This window comes from Bactrocera oleae, chromosome 6 (genome assembly GCF_042242935.1).
Source record: "Bactrocera oleae isolate idBacOlea1 chromosome 6, idBacOlea1, whole genome shotgun sequence".
Lineage (NCBI taxonomy): Eukaryota > Metazoa > Arthropoda > Insecta > Diptera > Tephritidae > Bactrocera > Bactrocera oleae.
The window spans coordinates 54,976,056-54,991,604 of NC_091540.1; the positions used below are offsets into that span (position 1 = coordinate 54,976,056).

General features: G+C 32.9%; 1 protein-coding gene across 7 annotated transcripts in view; it reads right to left on the bottom strand.

Moving 5' to 3' along the window:
* The window catches only part of Fhos (Formin homology 2 domain containing), a 124,902-nt gene that overhangs the window by 76,767 nt on the left and 32,586 nt on the right, over positions 1-15,549 (bottom strand). Inside the window, exon 1 of one of the 7 annotated variants that reach the window (XM_036361944.2) lies at positions 12,888-13,093. The exons of 4 other annotated variants lie outside the window; for them this stretch is intronic. The gene's annotated coding sequence lies outside the window, so the exon portion shown is untranslated. Of the gene's footprint in view, positions 1-12,887; positions 13,094-15,549 lie in introns of those variants that run through there. 2 more of the 7 variants (XM_036361954.2, XM_036361941.2) reach the window with 2 other exon arrangements.

A 15,549-nucleotide genomic window follows, 5' to 3' on the forward strand; every position in this document is an offset into this window, starting at 1 on the left:
TAACCATAGATACCATTTTTATTTCGATAAAATTTTTTGATTAAGAACTTGTTTAAAAAATATTCACTTCAATAAAGTGTTGTCATATCGATCGTACATTTGAATCTACAATATATTTTTTTAGCTTATACAAATTTTTTAGGAATTGCATTTAAATTTTTGTTATCAATACTCCACACAAATACTTCTTTGGAAAATCTACTACCCGTTCACTCATAATAGTTGCACTGTCCCAACAGCGCTGGCTTACAATGTCCGTCCGTCCGCAGTCAGCTTGTATTTGAGCTGACGCATTCTTGCTGTCTAAAACATTCTACAACTAATCGCTCTAAAGTAAACACTCGAGAGGTCAAACAACTTTTGGTAACACACAAACACACATATGTACCTATATACACATGCGCACGTAATGACGTTTGTGCCGCATTGTTGACGGCGGCTGGTAATGTTGTCTCATAAAGGAAAATAATAATGAAAAGAACTAAAACAATTTGAAAGACATAGAAAAATTCCAACTGTCCACCCGCTCTACGAAGACAAAGACAAACAAACAGCTAAGTTGTTCATGTTGTTGTATGTTGCTGCTGTTTGTTAAGAAAACTAGCTCGACACAGCTGGTTGACTGACGCGTTGTTTTAATTTGTTTTTGTTTTTCTTTTTTTTGGCAGCAACATTATTGGTTTCATTTGCTCATTTATCTTTTTTCGCTGGCTGGATTTTTTAATTTTTCAAAAAAAAATTTGTTTTTGTTTTTTTTTTAATTTTTTGTTTCCGAAAAAACAAATTCTAGACTCTTTATTTCAGAATGTTTTTTTTTCAGGAATAATTAATTTTCCATTGCAACAATAATTATTCTAAAATACTTATATAGACATTTCGAATGTATGTATATTTATATATATATGTACATATACACATATGTACATATATACCCATACAGGCACGATCCATAGTCTACTGCATGACGAATTGTAATGGAATGTGTGACGTCTAAAGTAGTTTTTTGTATTATGGTTTTTGTTGCTTTTTCGATCTTTTTTAAATGGGTTTGAACGTTTGGTGACCCTATGAAATTCTTGCTAACTAATTTCTTGTCATTCAGTGCACTCTTTCTTCATTATACCACTTCTACTTGGCTGCTATTTTGATATACGTGTGTGTGTATGTGTTTGTGTGTATGGAGTACTTGTGCGCCGCGGTAAGCCGCTGGTAATCAAGTAATTTGTGTAGGGGCGTCAAGTAGCCGCGTGTTGCATACTCATAACTTAAATGCGTGCGATGTGTTGGGCATAAAATCACGCTGATTAAAATGCATTTAACCACTTGTATATTATACAATACTGCAGCGTTGCAATGAGCTAACAATTCGTTAAGTCGTATAACAAATATTAACATGGACACTTACTGAATGGAGAGGCGGAGTGGCACTTGTCGCAGCGTTTGACAATCCGACAAGACAACGTTAATTTTTTTCTTTCATTTTTTTTTTCTTTCTATGAGCCCAAGCTGTATGAAATACTTTAATAAGCACAAAAAATATGTTCTATGGTCTCTTCATGACAGCCTCGTTGAATTTTAGTAAACTTTTTGATCTAAGTTCGATAATCTTAACCTTAAAGCGGAGATGCATTGTTTTTTTTTAATTTTATAGTTTACTAAGAATGAGATAATACAAGCTTGTGACATACTACATTACAAACAACCTTTCCTTTCCTTTATTCATGACGTCACGAACTATGGCATAATATTGTGCTGTCAAACGTACAAAACAGAGATAGTAATGGGACGAAGCTGTCTGCCTCTCTGTTTTTGTTAGTTTTGGTGTTTACTAGAAATTAATAATATGAAGTTAAAAGTTATTTTTCTTCTAAGGTGTCAGCTTACATTTTCTTAATTTTACGCACATGTCTGTTAATATGATGGACTTAAATTTTTCTCCAAACCGCAGTTGGATTTGAACGAGAATTTTTGTCATATCAGTAATGCTCGCGGTGGCTTTATAACATGATTTGAAACAAACAGAACTAAAGTTCGGTGGTATTCGTAGTACTTACACTTATATATATTTGTAGTACAACATGGTGACCGTTAGATCTAAAAATAAGTATTACATTATAATATGGACGTCAGCTAAGTGCGCTATTTCCTACCGTTATTAAGTTCTACAGCTTAAAAATTACAAACAGACACCCAGAACCCAATAAAGTAAGCATATCTAGTTCTAAGATTTTAACTACGAGTGGATATGTCTTTCTTGGAAGCAGCCTTTTTTCTAAAAAGCGCTATTGATAGCTTATTGTTTGTACCAAATTCAAAAACAGTTGCGTTATGCACTCATATGAGTCAGTCTCATCAAATCAGTGATGACTTTTAGTATCACTACATATCTGCATATGTAAGAAAATATCTGAATTTCGGAATATCCGCGACTTTGGGGCACAATCATGACCAAATATCACAATAACATCAAATAGAAATCATGCAACGAAATCAAATTATTTTTTTCTCCGAACCCCAACTGACACTGCCTAATTTGTGGCTTAAGCCAGCGAGCTGATGCATTTCTGCATTTTTCTGGTGGCTGCATTCACAACGTGTGGCCCATGATTAATTGCTCAAATTTCTAGCTTTCCACACGCCACTAAATCACATGCAAATGAGTGCCGCAGGGAGAGGCAGCAACGTGTTCGACTCGCTGCTGCACGTGTATTTAGCAACATTTACGCATTACGAGGTGGCGATGCACCTATCAATATATGGATGTATTTGTGTGTGAATGTATATACATATATGTATATATGTGTGTGAGTGTTTGTGTATTGATTGGTTGGTAATAAATACTTTGCCATAAATCATTGCATTCAAATTGCATACAAAATTAAACAATATGAAATACCAAATAAAACTAACCAACAGTATGGCGCACATACTTATGTATGTACGTGTGTTAACGCTTTTAGACGCTTTGACATGCGGTGGCAACGCAATTGCAGCAAACCACCGGCGCAAAGAAGCGTCGAACCACTTGAAGTGATTGGCTTTGGTGGTCGTGTGTTCGAGTGGTCGATGCGTTAAATCGTTAAATAGTGCCATAAAAATATATATATACTATATACATACCTACATACATACATTCTACACACCACATGTATGCTGTCTTCATTTTCTATTCATTATTATTTTGTTTCTGTTTTTTTTTTGTGGCTTCGCTGCTCGATTTGTTGATGAATTTATGCAAAATTATGCATTACAAAAACAAATATAAAAAAATTTTACAAAAATACAAAAAACCAAAACGTAAACGTTGTGGCTCACGTTTTAGCTCTTTAAGTCAATTGTTTAGTTTCGCCAGCGCGTTTAACGAGCATTTTTGTTTAAAACCTTTGCTGCTAAAGATGAATTGTTTATGCAACATGTCTGTGTATGTGGCTTTGTGCGCTTGTGTGCGTGCCGAAATCGGGTAATTATTGCCATTGGTATTTTTTCTCATTTTAACACTTCAAAATTAGTGAAAAGCACAGCAGCACACTAAACAAGACAAGGTCAAGTTGAATGTCGAGTGGGCAGTGGGGCAAATTTTTGGTTCAGATATCTCAATTTGGCGGGTTAAGGACAAAACCATTAAATAAAATATAATAGTATGTCTGCAATTAAATTGTAGCATTTGAATATTTCATATTTTTGCATGAATCAATATTCTAATTTTAGCAGGCGCTGCAGTGTCTGTTGGTCAAACTAGACTTTAGTAGTGGGGAGTATAAAAGTTAGTTGCCATAAAATAGACAAAAGAATTTTAAAATGGCTTAAAAATTTTGAGAGCCGCTCTGCCTTTAAAATGAGTTCAAGTACGAAGCTTCTTCTAATTTTGGTATTTTTTATTTGTTTTTTAATGATATCAACAATAATAGTAATTTTTGACTGATTATTTTTTATTATACCCTAACCTATGCCAGGGCATATTAAGTTTGCCACGAAGTTTGTTATGACCAGAAGACGGAGACCCTATAAAATATATGTATATATAAATGATCAGCATAACTATCTTCGTCGATTATCTCAGGGATTAAAAAATAAAAAAATTTAATTATTACATATACATATACATATAGTATATCTGAATGATTCTATTCCATCTATAGCAAGCAGTATTATGAAGTTCTAATCAATATTATAGTATACTTGTATACCATCCGGAGACTAATTTCCATATATTGTTTTTTAAAACAATAATTTAAAAAAAAACTTCGAGACATGAAACAGTAAAACTTATTTTATGCAAAAAGCACAGCACTTACAACACTTTCACTTGTCGGCAATTCACAGTCGCACTTTTACATCCCTCCTGAGCGCTACCTAGGCAGCGTATTGAGGTCAGTCGCTATCGTTCATTCTAAATAAATAATCGCTGGCAATTACGTGCGAAGGACTCGTAACTCATGTGCTCATTCCCTTGAGCACTCTAACAGTCCAACTACACGTATATATACATATGAAGATACCTATATATATGCATATGTACATTATTATATACATATGTATCTATATGTAAGCAATTTTGGTAGATTGCATGCTTCTTGTTGCCATTCGGGTCATTTCAGGCGCTAGCAATCAACTTTACTGTTCATTTAATGTTTTCCTCCACTTAAAGTCTCAACTATTTTAAGACTGCCAATAGCCAACTACAAGCTTATATAAAAGGTGGAGAATACATATCCATATATAGGTATGTGTATGTGCATTTGTTTCTATTTGAAAAAAGTGGTTAGTAAATATTGATTTTTTAGCAGCCCTGAGGCGAGCACACTCACAGGTGTTTTATGCAAGCGAAGGTGTGCATGTGACTCAATGCATATATACATCTGTAAATGTATATAGATACTATTGGTGTATATATGGTTTTTACTATGCTACGGTCGAATGAACGGGGTCTTCTTTTCAGTTTGCACGTGTTCTTCCCTTGAGCATTTCTTTTCTGCAAATATTTTGTGTTTTGCATTTTTTAGGCTTTTATGCGTTGTTGTGTTCGTTTCGCATTCATTTTTGTTATAATCGATAAGCAACCTTCAATTGTACAAGAATATTGACATAAAATTCATTAATGCACAGTCATATTGCTTTTAGTGACAACGTTTGCACTGCTAACACCTTTGTATACATATTTACATATGTTTGTTGAATTTATATTTATTTCTATTTTATGTAAATATGAACTTTGTTGGGCCTGCACTGTAATTGTTTAAGTTGGTGAAGGCTTTTGTTAACAAGCTTTGCAGATAAAGTTTTACTAGGTTTTTTTCTTATGAATTGTTATTTTGTATATATTTTTATATAGGTACTATATGAGCATACGCTCTCACTCGTATTATATAACAATATATATAAAAATCCCATATTAATCTCCGTTTGTTTCGTCAATTTAATGGCGCTGAACTTAGATTATTGCAGTTTTTATTTTGAGTAAACTCAAAAATATGAAATAAAATATATTTTTTGTAACCAAAAATTGACCCCAGTCACAGCGGCGTCGATTGAACGCGAGTTGGTACTCCATTGTTTCCTCTGATCTACCGCTGGACCAATGGATCCTCGTGAGCTGGGAAAGCGCTGGTCAACAACCAGAACTTCTGACCACAGTTAGCCGTAAAAGGTCCACTAAACTTCTTGCTCTTAGCTAAGTTAATCACACCGCAGTTGTAGGTGTTCTGACTGGACACTGTCCAATAAGCTAAATATTTTGTCGGACGTGTTGTTTTGTTTTTGCCAAAGCTGTTTGGGTGAAGACGAGTTGGAATCATCTAGTCACTTTCTCCTCTATTTTCTTGCTTTTGCCAAACTGAGAATGAAATATCTCGGTAGACACTCCTTCGGCGAACCTAGAGAAGTGGCTAGGATTGATATTTACCGCCTTAACAGATTTGTGGCAAACTTAAAACGCTTCGTCGATCTATGAGGTTCTGAAGATCTATTTTAGGAGTTTTTGTGCACCAGAAAGGACTAACGTTCACAGATGTTCTTCGCATGTGAATCAACCTCTAATGAGCTACTTGCATGCTCTCTTGCATCGAATTCAACTCGCTAACTTTTTTATTGCTTGAATATATAAATTTATTGCTAAGTTAGTAGCACTCAAAGATGGCGAGCATAGAACTGACGAAACGAAGGCGGCTAATATAGCTTTCCTCAAAAAATATTTGTGTGAGCAAAACTAAAAAAACCATAATTACCTTTCTTTCAGCACCTTAAAAAAATGTCTGCTGAAATAATTTCAAATATTAGTTTTTATTTCCTATACAAGAAATAATATAAATATTTTTTTCTATTCCACTTTGACCAGCCGTTATGTGTCTTTATTCCATTATTTTTATTTTTAAACAAAATTTTTTTGCAAATTATATCATACAGAGCCGAGAAGAAATTCACAACAGCTTCTGGCCATATTTACAGATACACACTAAACTCGAAATATATGGTTCTTCAAGTCAAACACTAAAGGTACACAGCACTTTGAAATACAAGTAAACAATTCTTCGAAAATAAAATATTTTTCGCATCCCAACAATTTATTAACGTGACGAATATATGCTGTGGTTGATCATAGGCTGCCACCAGGTAAACATGCCCCACATATTTGTTACAATACACGTCCGCACATGCATATGTATCTATGCTTTTGCACTACAGGCACACACACACACATAATGCCACCTCGTGCGGCGTGAGAAATTCGGTATCGACTGTTTTGATGTGCTGACCGCAGCTCTTACAGAACGTCTACTCACACATGCCGCATACATAAACATTTGCTGTACGAAATTATTAGTTTTAGTTGTGTGGAAAATAAAAGCAAGAAATTTCGGGAAGAAAGTAGTACATGTCTATTAATAATTTCATGTGTTTAACGGCTGTTTATAACGCCCCCTCGGTGTTACCACATGCCGCACTTCCGTGAGAATGTCACGAATTCACAGCGTAAATGTAAATATTGTACATATGTACGCATTTATAAATTTGTATGTATGTATGCGTTTGTAAATATTAGCTTACAAAAAATTTTCTATTTTATTGGCGTTAATTTTCGTGAAAACTCGCCGCCCAAAGCTGATGTACAGCAAAAATATTATTTGTTTAGTGAGTTGTGAGATGAGAAAAAAATGTCTATCAATACATATGCATATGTATGTGTAATTTCACAATAGAATATTTACTTTTAATTGCTTCCAACAGTGCATTTCGCTTTTGTGTGCATTCGTGTGTGTGTGTATGTGCATGTTTTCACAAATTTTGTTGAAATTTACAGCGGATTTATGAGATAAAAGTGCGAAATAAATTCAAATAACGTCACGATTAACGAGTTGAGTGACTCTCTGAGCGAATATTTACTTGCCTTCGTTTGTGTAGATTCACAAATTTATTACGTGTTATAAAATAATCAATTGCAATAAATTTTAATATTTTTGCAAGAAAATTATTTTAAAGAAAATTTGTATATAACTTTTAGTTAATTTGAATGGCGAAGAAATAATAGTTGTATACTAGGTTTTACTAAACTGGTATATTTAGTTTACTGAACTAGTGGAACGGAAGTCCAATTTGTTAAGCTAGTGAACAAGTGAAACAGAAAGCTGAAAGTGTTTGCTAGATTACGAGTGGGCTCTATTCGTTAAAGATCCGAAAGTGGTTCAATCTGAACAATTTGTCCATAAATAGTAGGGTTCCTTTGGTTAATAGTTCATACCAAATTTCATTAAGATATCTTGCCAAATAAAACCCTATAGAAGTCCCATATCGACGTTTCCAAAAAGTGAGCAGCTTCTTAGAACGAATTTAGGTATCATAAGTAAGTTCTTAACTCTTAAATTATTCTCGTATAGACGAGATATGTCTGTGAGAGGCGATTCTTTGCGTCTCTTTGTTTAACTAACCTAACCTATAAATACTGCGATTCACTAAAAATGTTATCCAAAGTGTAATAAATAAAATAAGAAAATACAAAAAAAAACTCGCTTCTCCATTTTCAAGTGGCAAGATAATTGAATTATCATTTGATTCAAGGTAAATTGAATTAAAGAATAAAACGTACAATTTTTGTGTCTTCACCTTGACTTTGGACAAAGTAGAAAACTCTGTACACTTAGATAAGCAGATACGAAAGTCAATAAGTGAAACCGAAATTCATGCGAGAGGGACAAACGTACACGCACAAAGGAAGTGAAGAAAAAGCAGAAGCAGAAAGACAAAAGTGCAAAATAGAAGGAAAACCGTATCGGTTGCTTCGCCCTAGAAATTCACTTTAGCTGTGTCTTGCTAAGAACAAGGGTATACGCAAATTTTAATTGAAGTTGTTGAAGTGTAGACCAGAATTTGTTACGGAATTAACGTCAATCTAATCGCAGTGTAAATACTTGTAGCGATGTATTTGCTGCGATGACTGCAGTCTGAGCAACATACACATACATATACATATATATATCTATAAACTATGCATCTAATGTGTGTACAATCGCCTGCATGGCGAGTAAACCCCAACGCTGCCGACTAAGCCAAATTCATTATCGGTGTTGTCGACGCAGTTGTGTATTTGCTGTCTCTCCCTTTACGCCGCACGAAGGTTACTGGCGATAGCAATGAGAATTCAAACTCTAAGTACTTTGTTACTCACATGTGTATGATGTATGTGTGTGTGTGTGTGTATTAGTGAGCAATTCTTGGTGTGCGTGCTCAAATCGCAAAAGCTACAATTTAGATAGCACCAAACAAACAAGCAACCAACCGTGCCATCAACAAGCCAGCCAGCCAGACATAACCCGCTTAGTCGCCAGTCAGTCATTCGCACTAACTTCTAGACAAACAAATAGAAACAAACATATATCTTGCAAACAACTACCGGAATCCAAACCAATTCACTAATACGCAAGTGGTTGAAGGGTCTAAGAACAATATCACGCACAAAATAAGACAATCAGGTAAAGAAGCTTGTGCACATGTTGGCAAGTATATACATATGTACATAGTATGTATCACAGATCCAAATCGCCAACGAACGCAGCAAACAGCTAATTAACAAGTTTTAAACAAAAATTAGAACCCGGTTTGTACCCGTTTCATTAATAATATAATTTGCTCACAAAATTTTGATCAGTATCAGATTTTCGCTCCACTAATTAGAAGTACTGTGGGTACAAACTTAATTTTTAATATTCCAATTATATTTATAAAGGATACCTCATTCTTTTTGCATGCTCTAGAAATAAAATTTGTCTTCTGGAGGAATTACGATGGAAAAAGTTTTCAATTACTCAAATATTATCAGTTCGACAAAAGGTTCTTTTAAATACACATTAACAGACCGCAACATAAGGAGTTGTGGGTGGGTAGAAGCCGTTGGGAGAGAGGGGCAGTTAGCTTCTTTACGCATGGCTATATACATACTTTCTGACTAATGCAGTATTTTTCAAGCCGATGTGGCGGTAGACTTACTGCTCCAGAGTGCAGCCTCCTTCAGAGAAGTGACTATCCACTCTGATAGCAAATCTTTGTCATAAGACTTGTGTGGGTGTCAGGTCACAGCGGAGTCGCAGGCAACAGTAAAGCTGTAAAGCCTGCTGGCAAGGAAGAGTACCCTAGTCTCGCTATTAGTAGAAAGAATGAAATAATGGGTCGGTGTTCCACTGTGCTCGCGTGTTCTACTACTGGAAAACTTGACCTGCAATGCGCTACTATCAGTTAATGCGCTGTCAGAAGATCCTTTTCGCCCATGATCGATAGTAAGTGATCCAGTGAGCCCTTTACTTTCGGCAAGTGAGCCCCTTGCTCCAGGGGACGCCAGCTGCAGAAGCTGTATAGAATAAAACGAGGTGTAACATCTCAGCACTTCTTGAAAACCTCAAATTTAACCTAGCCTAAGAGCCTAACAAATAAATTTTATTTTATGTATTGTAAAAACATAGTAGATTGTAGTTATGTATTGTCGAACTCTAAGCCCTATGTAGCATATGATCTATGGCATTTACAAACTGGTTACCAAACACTCTGTTGCAATTGACAGGTGGTAGTTTTCAAGCCCAATATTCTAGTCTTTTCATCATGTATTGGAATCAAACTTAACACAAGACGTGGATTCATCTTCTCTTTAATATATTATAGACAATAGTTCTCACAGGCACTCACGAACGGAGTTTTGCAGCTCTTATCCTAAGTTCACAAATTTTTTAGAACTAGGACACTATGATAACGAGAAATATGAATATGCAAGGCAACTTAACCATGTTTTTAGAACTGATATAAATCGATTGAGTGTCTGATGAGACTTATTCCTGTGTTGTTGTCCTTAGTTGTCTCTTAAATCACCATTCCGTAAAACTTATATATACTACAAATATCAATATAAATCTATATTACAGGTATGTATATATGCCTAGGCATTCGAAAATTCACATATTTTGTTAATTTTCTTTTTAATTTGATATGTTAATTTGCTGTTTTCTTTATATTTTTTATTACTTTTTGTTTTTGTTATTCATTTTTTCTCATTCTGCAATCACTCACGATTCACAAAACACACTTTAATCGTTAAAATTCCAAAACTCCACATTTGATACAGTCCATTATATTTGTTATTGTTGTTCGTTACTATTATTCCATTTTTGTTGTTATTGTATAGCTGATTAAATATTGAATGAACAAATTGTCATAACCACTGCATTCGCATTGCTACAAACAAACCGATTTTGATAGCAACGTAAACAAAAAAAAACACTAATTATATTCAAATGCGGCCAAATGTAAAAATAGCTGTAAAATTTTGGGCTTTTCGCGCTGACACTGACACACATTTTTTATTGCCTTTATAAAAGTGCATATGTAGCTGCGCTTAAGTTTATGTTTTTCGTGTTTATAATTTAAGTTGCATTTTGCAAAAGTTTCAAAGGAAGCACGAATGCGAAATGCAATTTTTATTGCGCAAATAACGGTTTTTGTATTTCACAATCCACAGAGAATAATTTTTTTATTGCATTTATTAAAAGATTTTACAAAAATTGATATATATATATCTATTTTTTTTTTATTTATTATTATTATTATTTACTTAAAAATTGAAACAATTTTTTTTATTTACTTAAAAATTATTTTCAAAATTTTCGGAAAATAGAAAATATTTGCAATTTTTTTTTATACATTTTTTTATTTACTTAAAATGGTTAAATATTTAAGAAATATTTTTATTATTATTTTCAATCAATTTTTCTTCAGATAAAAAGAATTTATGCATTAATTATATTAGTATATATATTTTAATTTACTTGATACACAGTTTATTTTTAATTCGGAACAAAAAATATTTAAAAAAGTTTTTTATTTACTTGAAATTAGAAAATATTCTAAGAGGTAAGGTATATATATTTTATTCAGAATTAGAATTTAATTACTATTTTCTTTTACCAAGATAATATTTTAAACTATTTTTTACATTTTTTTGACAAAACATTTTCTTTCTATTTCGGAAAGAGAGAACATTTGCACATTATTTTTATAAGTTTTTAAATTACTTGAAATTTGAAAATATTAAAAAAAATTTTTATTTTTTCATACAATTTTTATAAATTAATTCTATTGTTATTGTTATATATTTTGTCTGTTTGATTATCTTTTTTTAATTCGAAACACAGAAAATATTTTGCAATTATTGTATAATTTTTTATTTTTTTTTTTTACTTCAAAATAATGAATATTTTAAAATTATTTTTAGTATCATTGTTTGCTTTTAATTTACTTGTAAAATATGTTTTACCTGTCATTCGGAAAATAGAACATATTTGTAAAATATTTTTTTAATAGTTTTTTTTTTATTTAAAAATAACTGTTTTTTTAATTTCAAAATGTGAAATATTTGTAAGTTGATTTTATTATCATTGTTTTTATTATCTTGAAAAAAAAGTTTTTTGATACAAAAAAAATTAAATTGCTTTTATCGTTATTTTTTATTTATTAACAAGAGTGGTTTTAATCCCAAAAATATACAAAATCTTTTTATTCTAAAAACAGAATAAATTATTATTTTTTATTTTTTCTATTACTTTTAATGTTTCAATAATATTATTATTACTCGTTTTTTATTAACAAAAAACATTTTTTTAATTTAAAAATGAGAAATATTTTTGTTTTTTTTAGCAGAAGAAAAAATATTTGTAATTAACTTTAGAAATAGATGTCAATAATTTTTTCTATAATTTTTATTTTATTATTTTTATTATTATTGATTTACTTGAAAATATAAGATATTAAAGCATTATTTTTATTAATTTCTGGCAGTATATTTTTTGTCCTAAAAAAATATTTGCAGTCTAATTTTATTTTTAATTCGGTAATATTTAAATATTTGTAAATATTATAATTATCTTTTTTACTAAAAAATAAATGTTTAATTCGAAATAGACCACATTGGTCAATTTCATTAATATTTTATGTGTATTCGAATTTTCGAAATAAGATTTTTTTAACATATTCAATAAAATTGTATTTTGTATTAAAAAATTTGCAAAATTTTTGTTTGTCAAAAACTCGTTCAAAAAGTTATCTCATATTTTATGTCGCAACTGTCTAGCTTTAGCATAATGCAAATAAATATGGTTATAAAGTAACAACAAAACAGAAACAAAAATCAGTTAAAAACAAATACATATAAACATTTATAATTTTTTTTGAAATCAGTTAGCAGACTGTGGCAAAAGCCAGCCGCAGAACATCTGCTAAAACTTCAACAAGCATCAACGAGACGCAACAGCAGCGAATTTCCGTGTATACACATATATATTTATAGTCTAAACTCGTTCGGTTATTTCAATATTTCATAACGTTTGCTTAATTAACATTTATAATTAGTTAATTACAATTTCACGCACAACCAACGGCGGACAGCGCGAGAAGCGCACGGAACGCGGCGAACTTCAACGTAGTTTGTCAAATGCAAATTCAAATGTTACCGTTGTCACCAATTACTACACAAATATTCACACATAACAAAGATCAGTATGGTTGTATGTAAATAAACAATATAGCCGACACGCTAACTATAAAACCGTTTAAATGCAACAACGAGCGCTCGTAGAACCACACGCTCATACTGCCACCAAACAACTGAATCAGCGAAGAGCCGCAAAAGTGCCAAGAGCCAACGAGATCCACTGCGCCAACGAGCCCGTACGAGTTGGCGGTCGCTTGGCTGTTGGAGCAACAACTCACGCGTTCGGCCAAACACTCAACGCCACTCTTAGGTGAATGTGTATGTGTGTATGCGCCTGCTTAAAGTCGACAGCGAAGGAAAGGCGAATGCAAAATGACAATAAGCCAAGAAGCGGAGAATGGCAAATGGCAACAGCAAGAACAAGCGTAAGCACATACATGGACAACAGTGAAAACGGCAAAAACAATAACACCAACTGTAAGTTAAATAGTAAACGGCGAGGTGTAACTATAGTTATACACAAAAACCACAACAACAAAGAAACAACAAAGCGATAAGTATGAAAAGCCAAAACATTGACTTATTCAAAGGGGCAAAAGACCGGTTCCTTAGCGACACACTCGACTCAATAGCCGCTAACAGAACGCGCAGGCACCGCTCGGTGTGGAGTTCGAGTTCCGTCAGTTCGCCAGCCAGTCAGCTTGACAGAGTTACACGCGATTACATACAAACACATTTGTTGTTCACCTGCTCTCACTCGTGCCCCCCACCAAGCACTGGTGGCGTCCTCACTCTCGCCAAATCATGCGATTGCAAAGTAAAACGTGTCGCATAATGAACGCGAATGTGGCAAGGAAAGAAAATGGAACAATTTAAAGGAAGTTTTTGGCGATTATGGATAAGAAGTTTGTTGTAGAGACGAGAGTGAAGACTAGTGAAAAATGAAAGCCGCCGAAAGCTGATATCTACAATGTGACAACTTTTTTTGTATTGAAATATAATTATAAATTGTAGAGGATTAATAACGGTATCGCCTTAGTTTTGATCTAACTAGTACGCCAAGCCTTTCCTCTTCACATGAATTACCATAGACCTCCCAAAACGAAAAAGATGTTTTCAAATGAAGACTTTGAATCTTTATGGCGTCAGTAAAGCCGACATTTAAAATGTTCGGATAACTCAATAAACTCCCGATTCAACTATTCAGTGCTTCACTCTACAATTAAGCTTATTTCTTTCGTTTGTCCAAAAACTTTCGAGGGTCTTACATTGACTATCAAGGATCACAATTTGTAAACCCTGAACAAGATTTATTAAGTTTACCACGAAGTATGTAAGACTCTATAAAATATTTATAATTATAAATGATCAGCTGAGTTGATTTACATGTCCATCGGTCTGTCTGTTCGTTAGCCTGTATATACGCGAACTAGTCCCTCAGTTCTTGGGATATTTATCTGAAATTTACATACGTTTTTCCTCAAAAAGTTGCTCATTTATCGGAACCGCCAATATTGAACCACTATAGCATATAGCGGCCATATAAACTGAACAATCGAAATCAAGTGATTGCATGGAAAACTTTTTTATTTGACGAGATATCTTTACGAATGAGTATTCTGCAAAGCAAACTTGTGAAGGGTTTTATAGCTTCGGTTTAGGTTTTTTCTTAGGCTCCACTGAATCAAGCTCGTATGTTTAACCTCTTAAAATTTAAATAATCAGGAAACACTAGCAAAATACCAAACGTGGCCATGGCGTATTATTATTTCTCCTGCATTAGTATTATTATATATACGGACTAATTTGTTTTCTTCTTTACTAAATTACTTCATTTCTTAGATAGTATCGAAAATCGAATCCAAGTCACCATGATAACAAGTGCGACATTGAAATCTCTTTCGACAAATTTATTAAGAAATTTCTCTACTTAGACAATATAAGAGTATATAAACTCTGAGAGTGCCGTACTAAAACAAATACATTCATTGAACTACTTCCGAAACACTATCTTATAAAACGTACGTGATACATTCAAATTCGGTAGATACCATCCATTAAGTTACAAAAAGTAAAAATTAAATTTTTATAGAAGAAACACTTCTATAAACACTTCTTCGTGCCCTTTTTAAGTTATATCTTCTTTTAAATAATCTTCTCTATTACTTTTTACATAAAAGTCATTAAAGAGTTGAATAACTTTTTCGCAAACTAATTTTAAGCGCAAAACGCCAAAAAAAAATTAGTGCGAAAGTTCATTCTTAATTCCACTAACAATTTACCGTAATTGACTAAATTTAATGGCAAAATAGCAGCAGTTGGATTTTATTTAATACCGTAATTGCAGTGCCCCAGAAAGGCAGTGCACGATTTTGTGTTGAACTATTTTGTAGAAATAAAATATGTTACATACTTATCAAACAAAATGTAGCAGCTGTATACATATACATAAACTATACATGTAGTTAAATATATAAGAGGTTTTAGAGCAAATTTTCACAAATAAATTTCCTGTTGTTTACTGAAAATGGTAAATAGTTATTAAATAGTACCCAGCGCCCATTGAAATGGATATATATGCGTAAGCT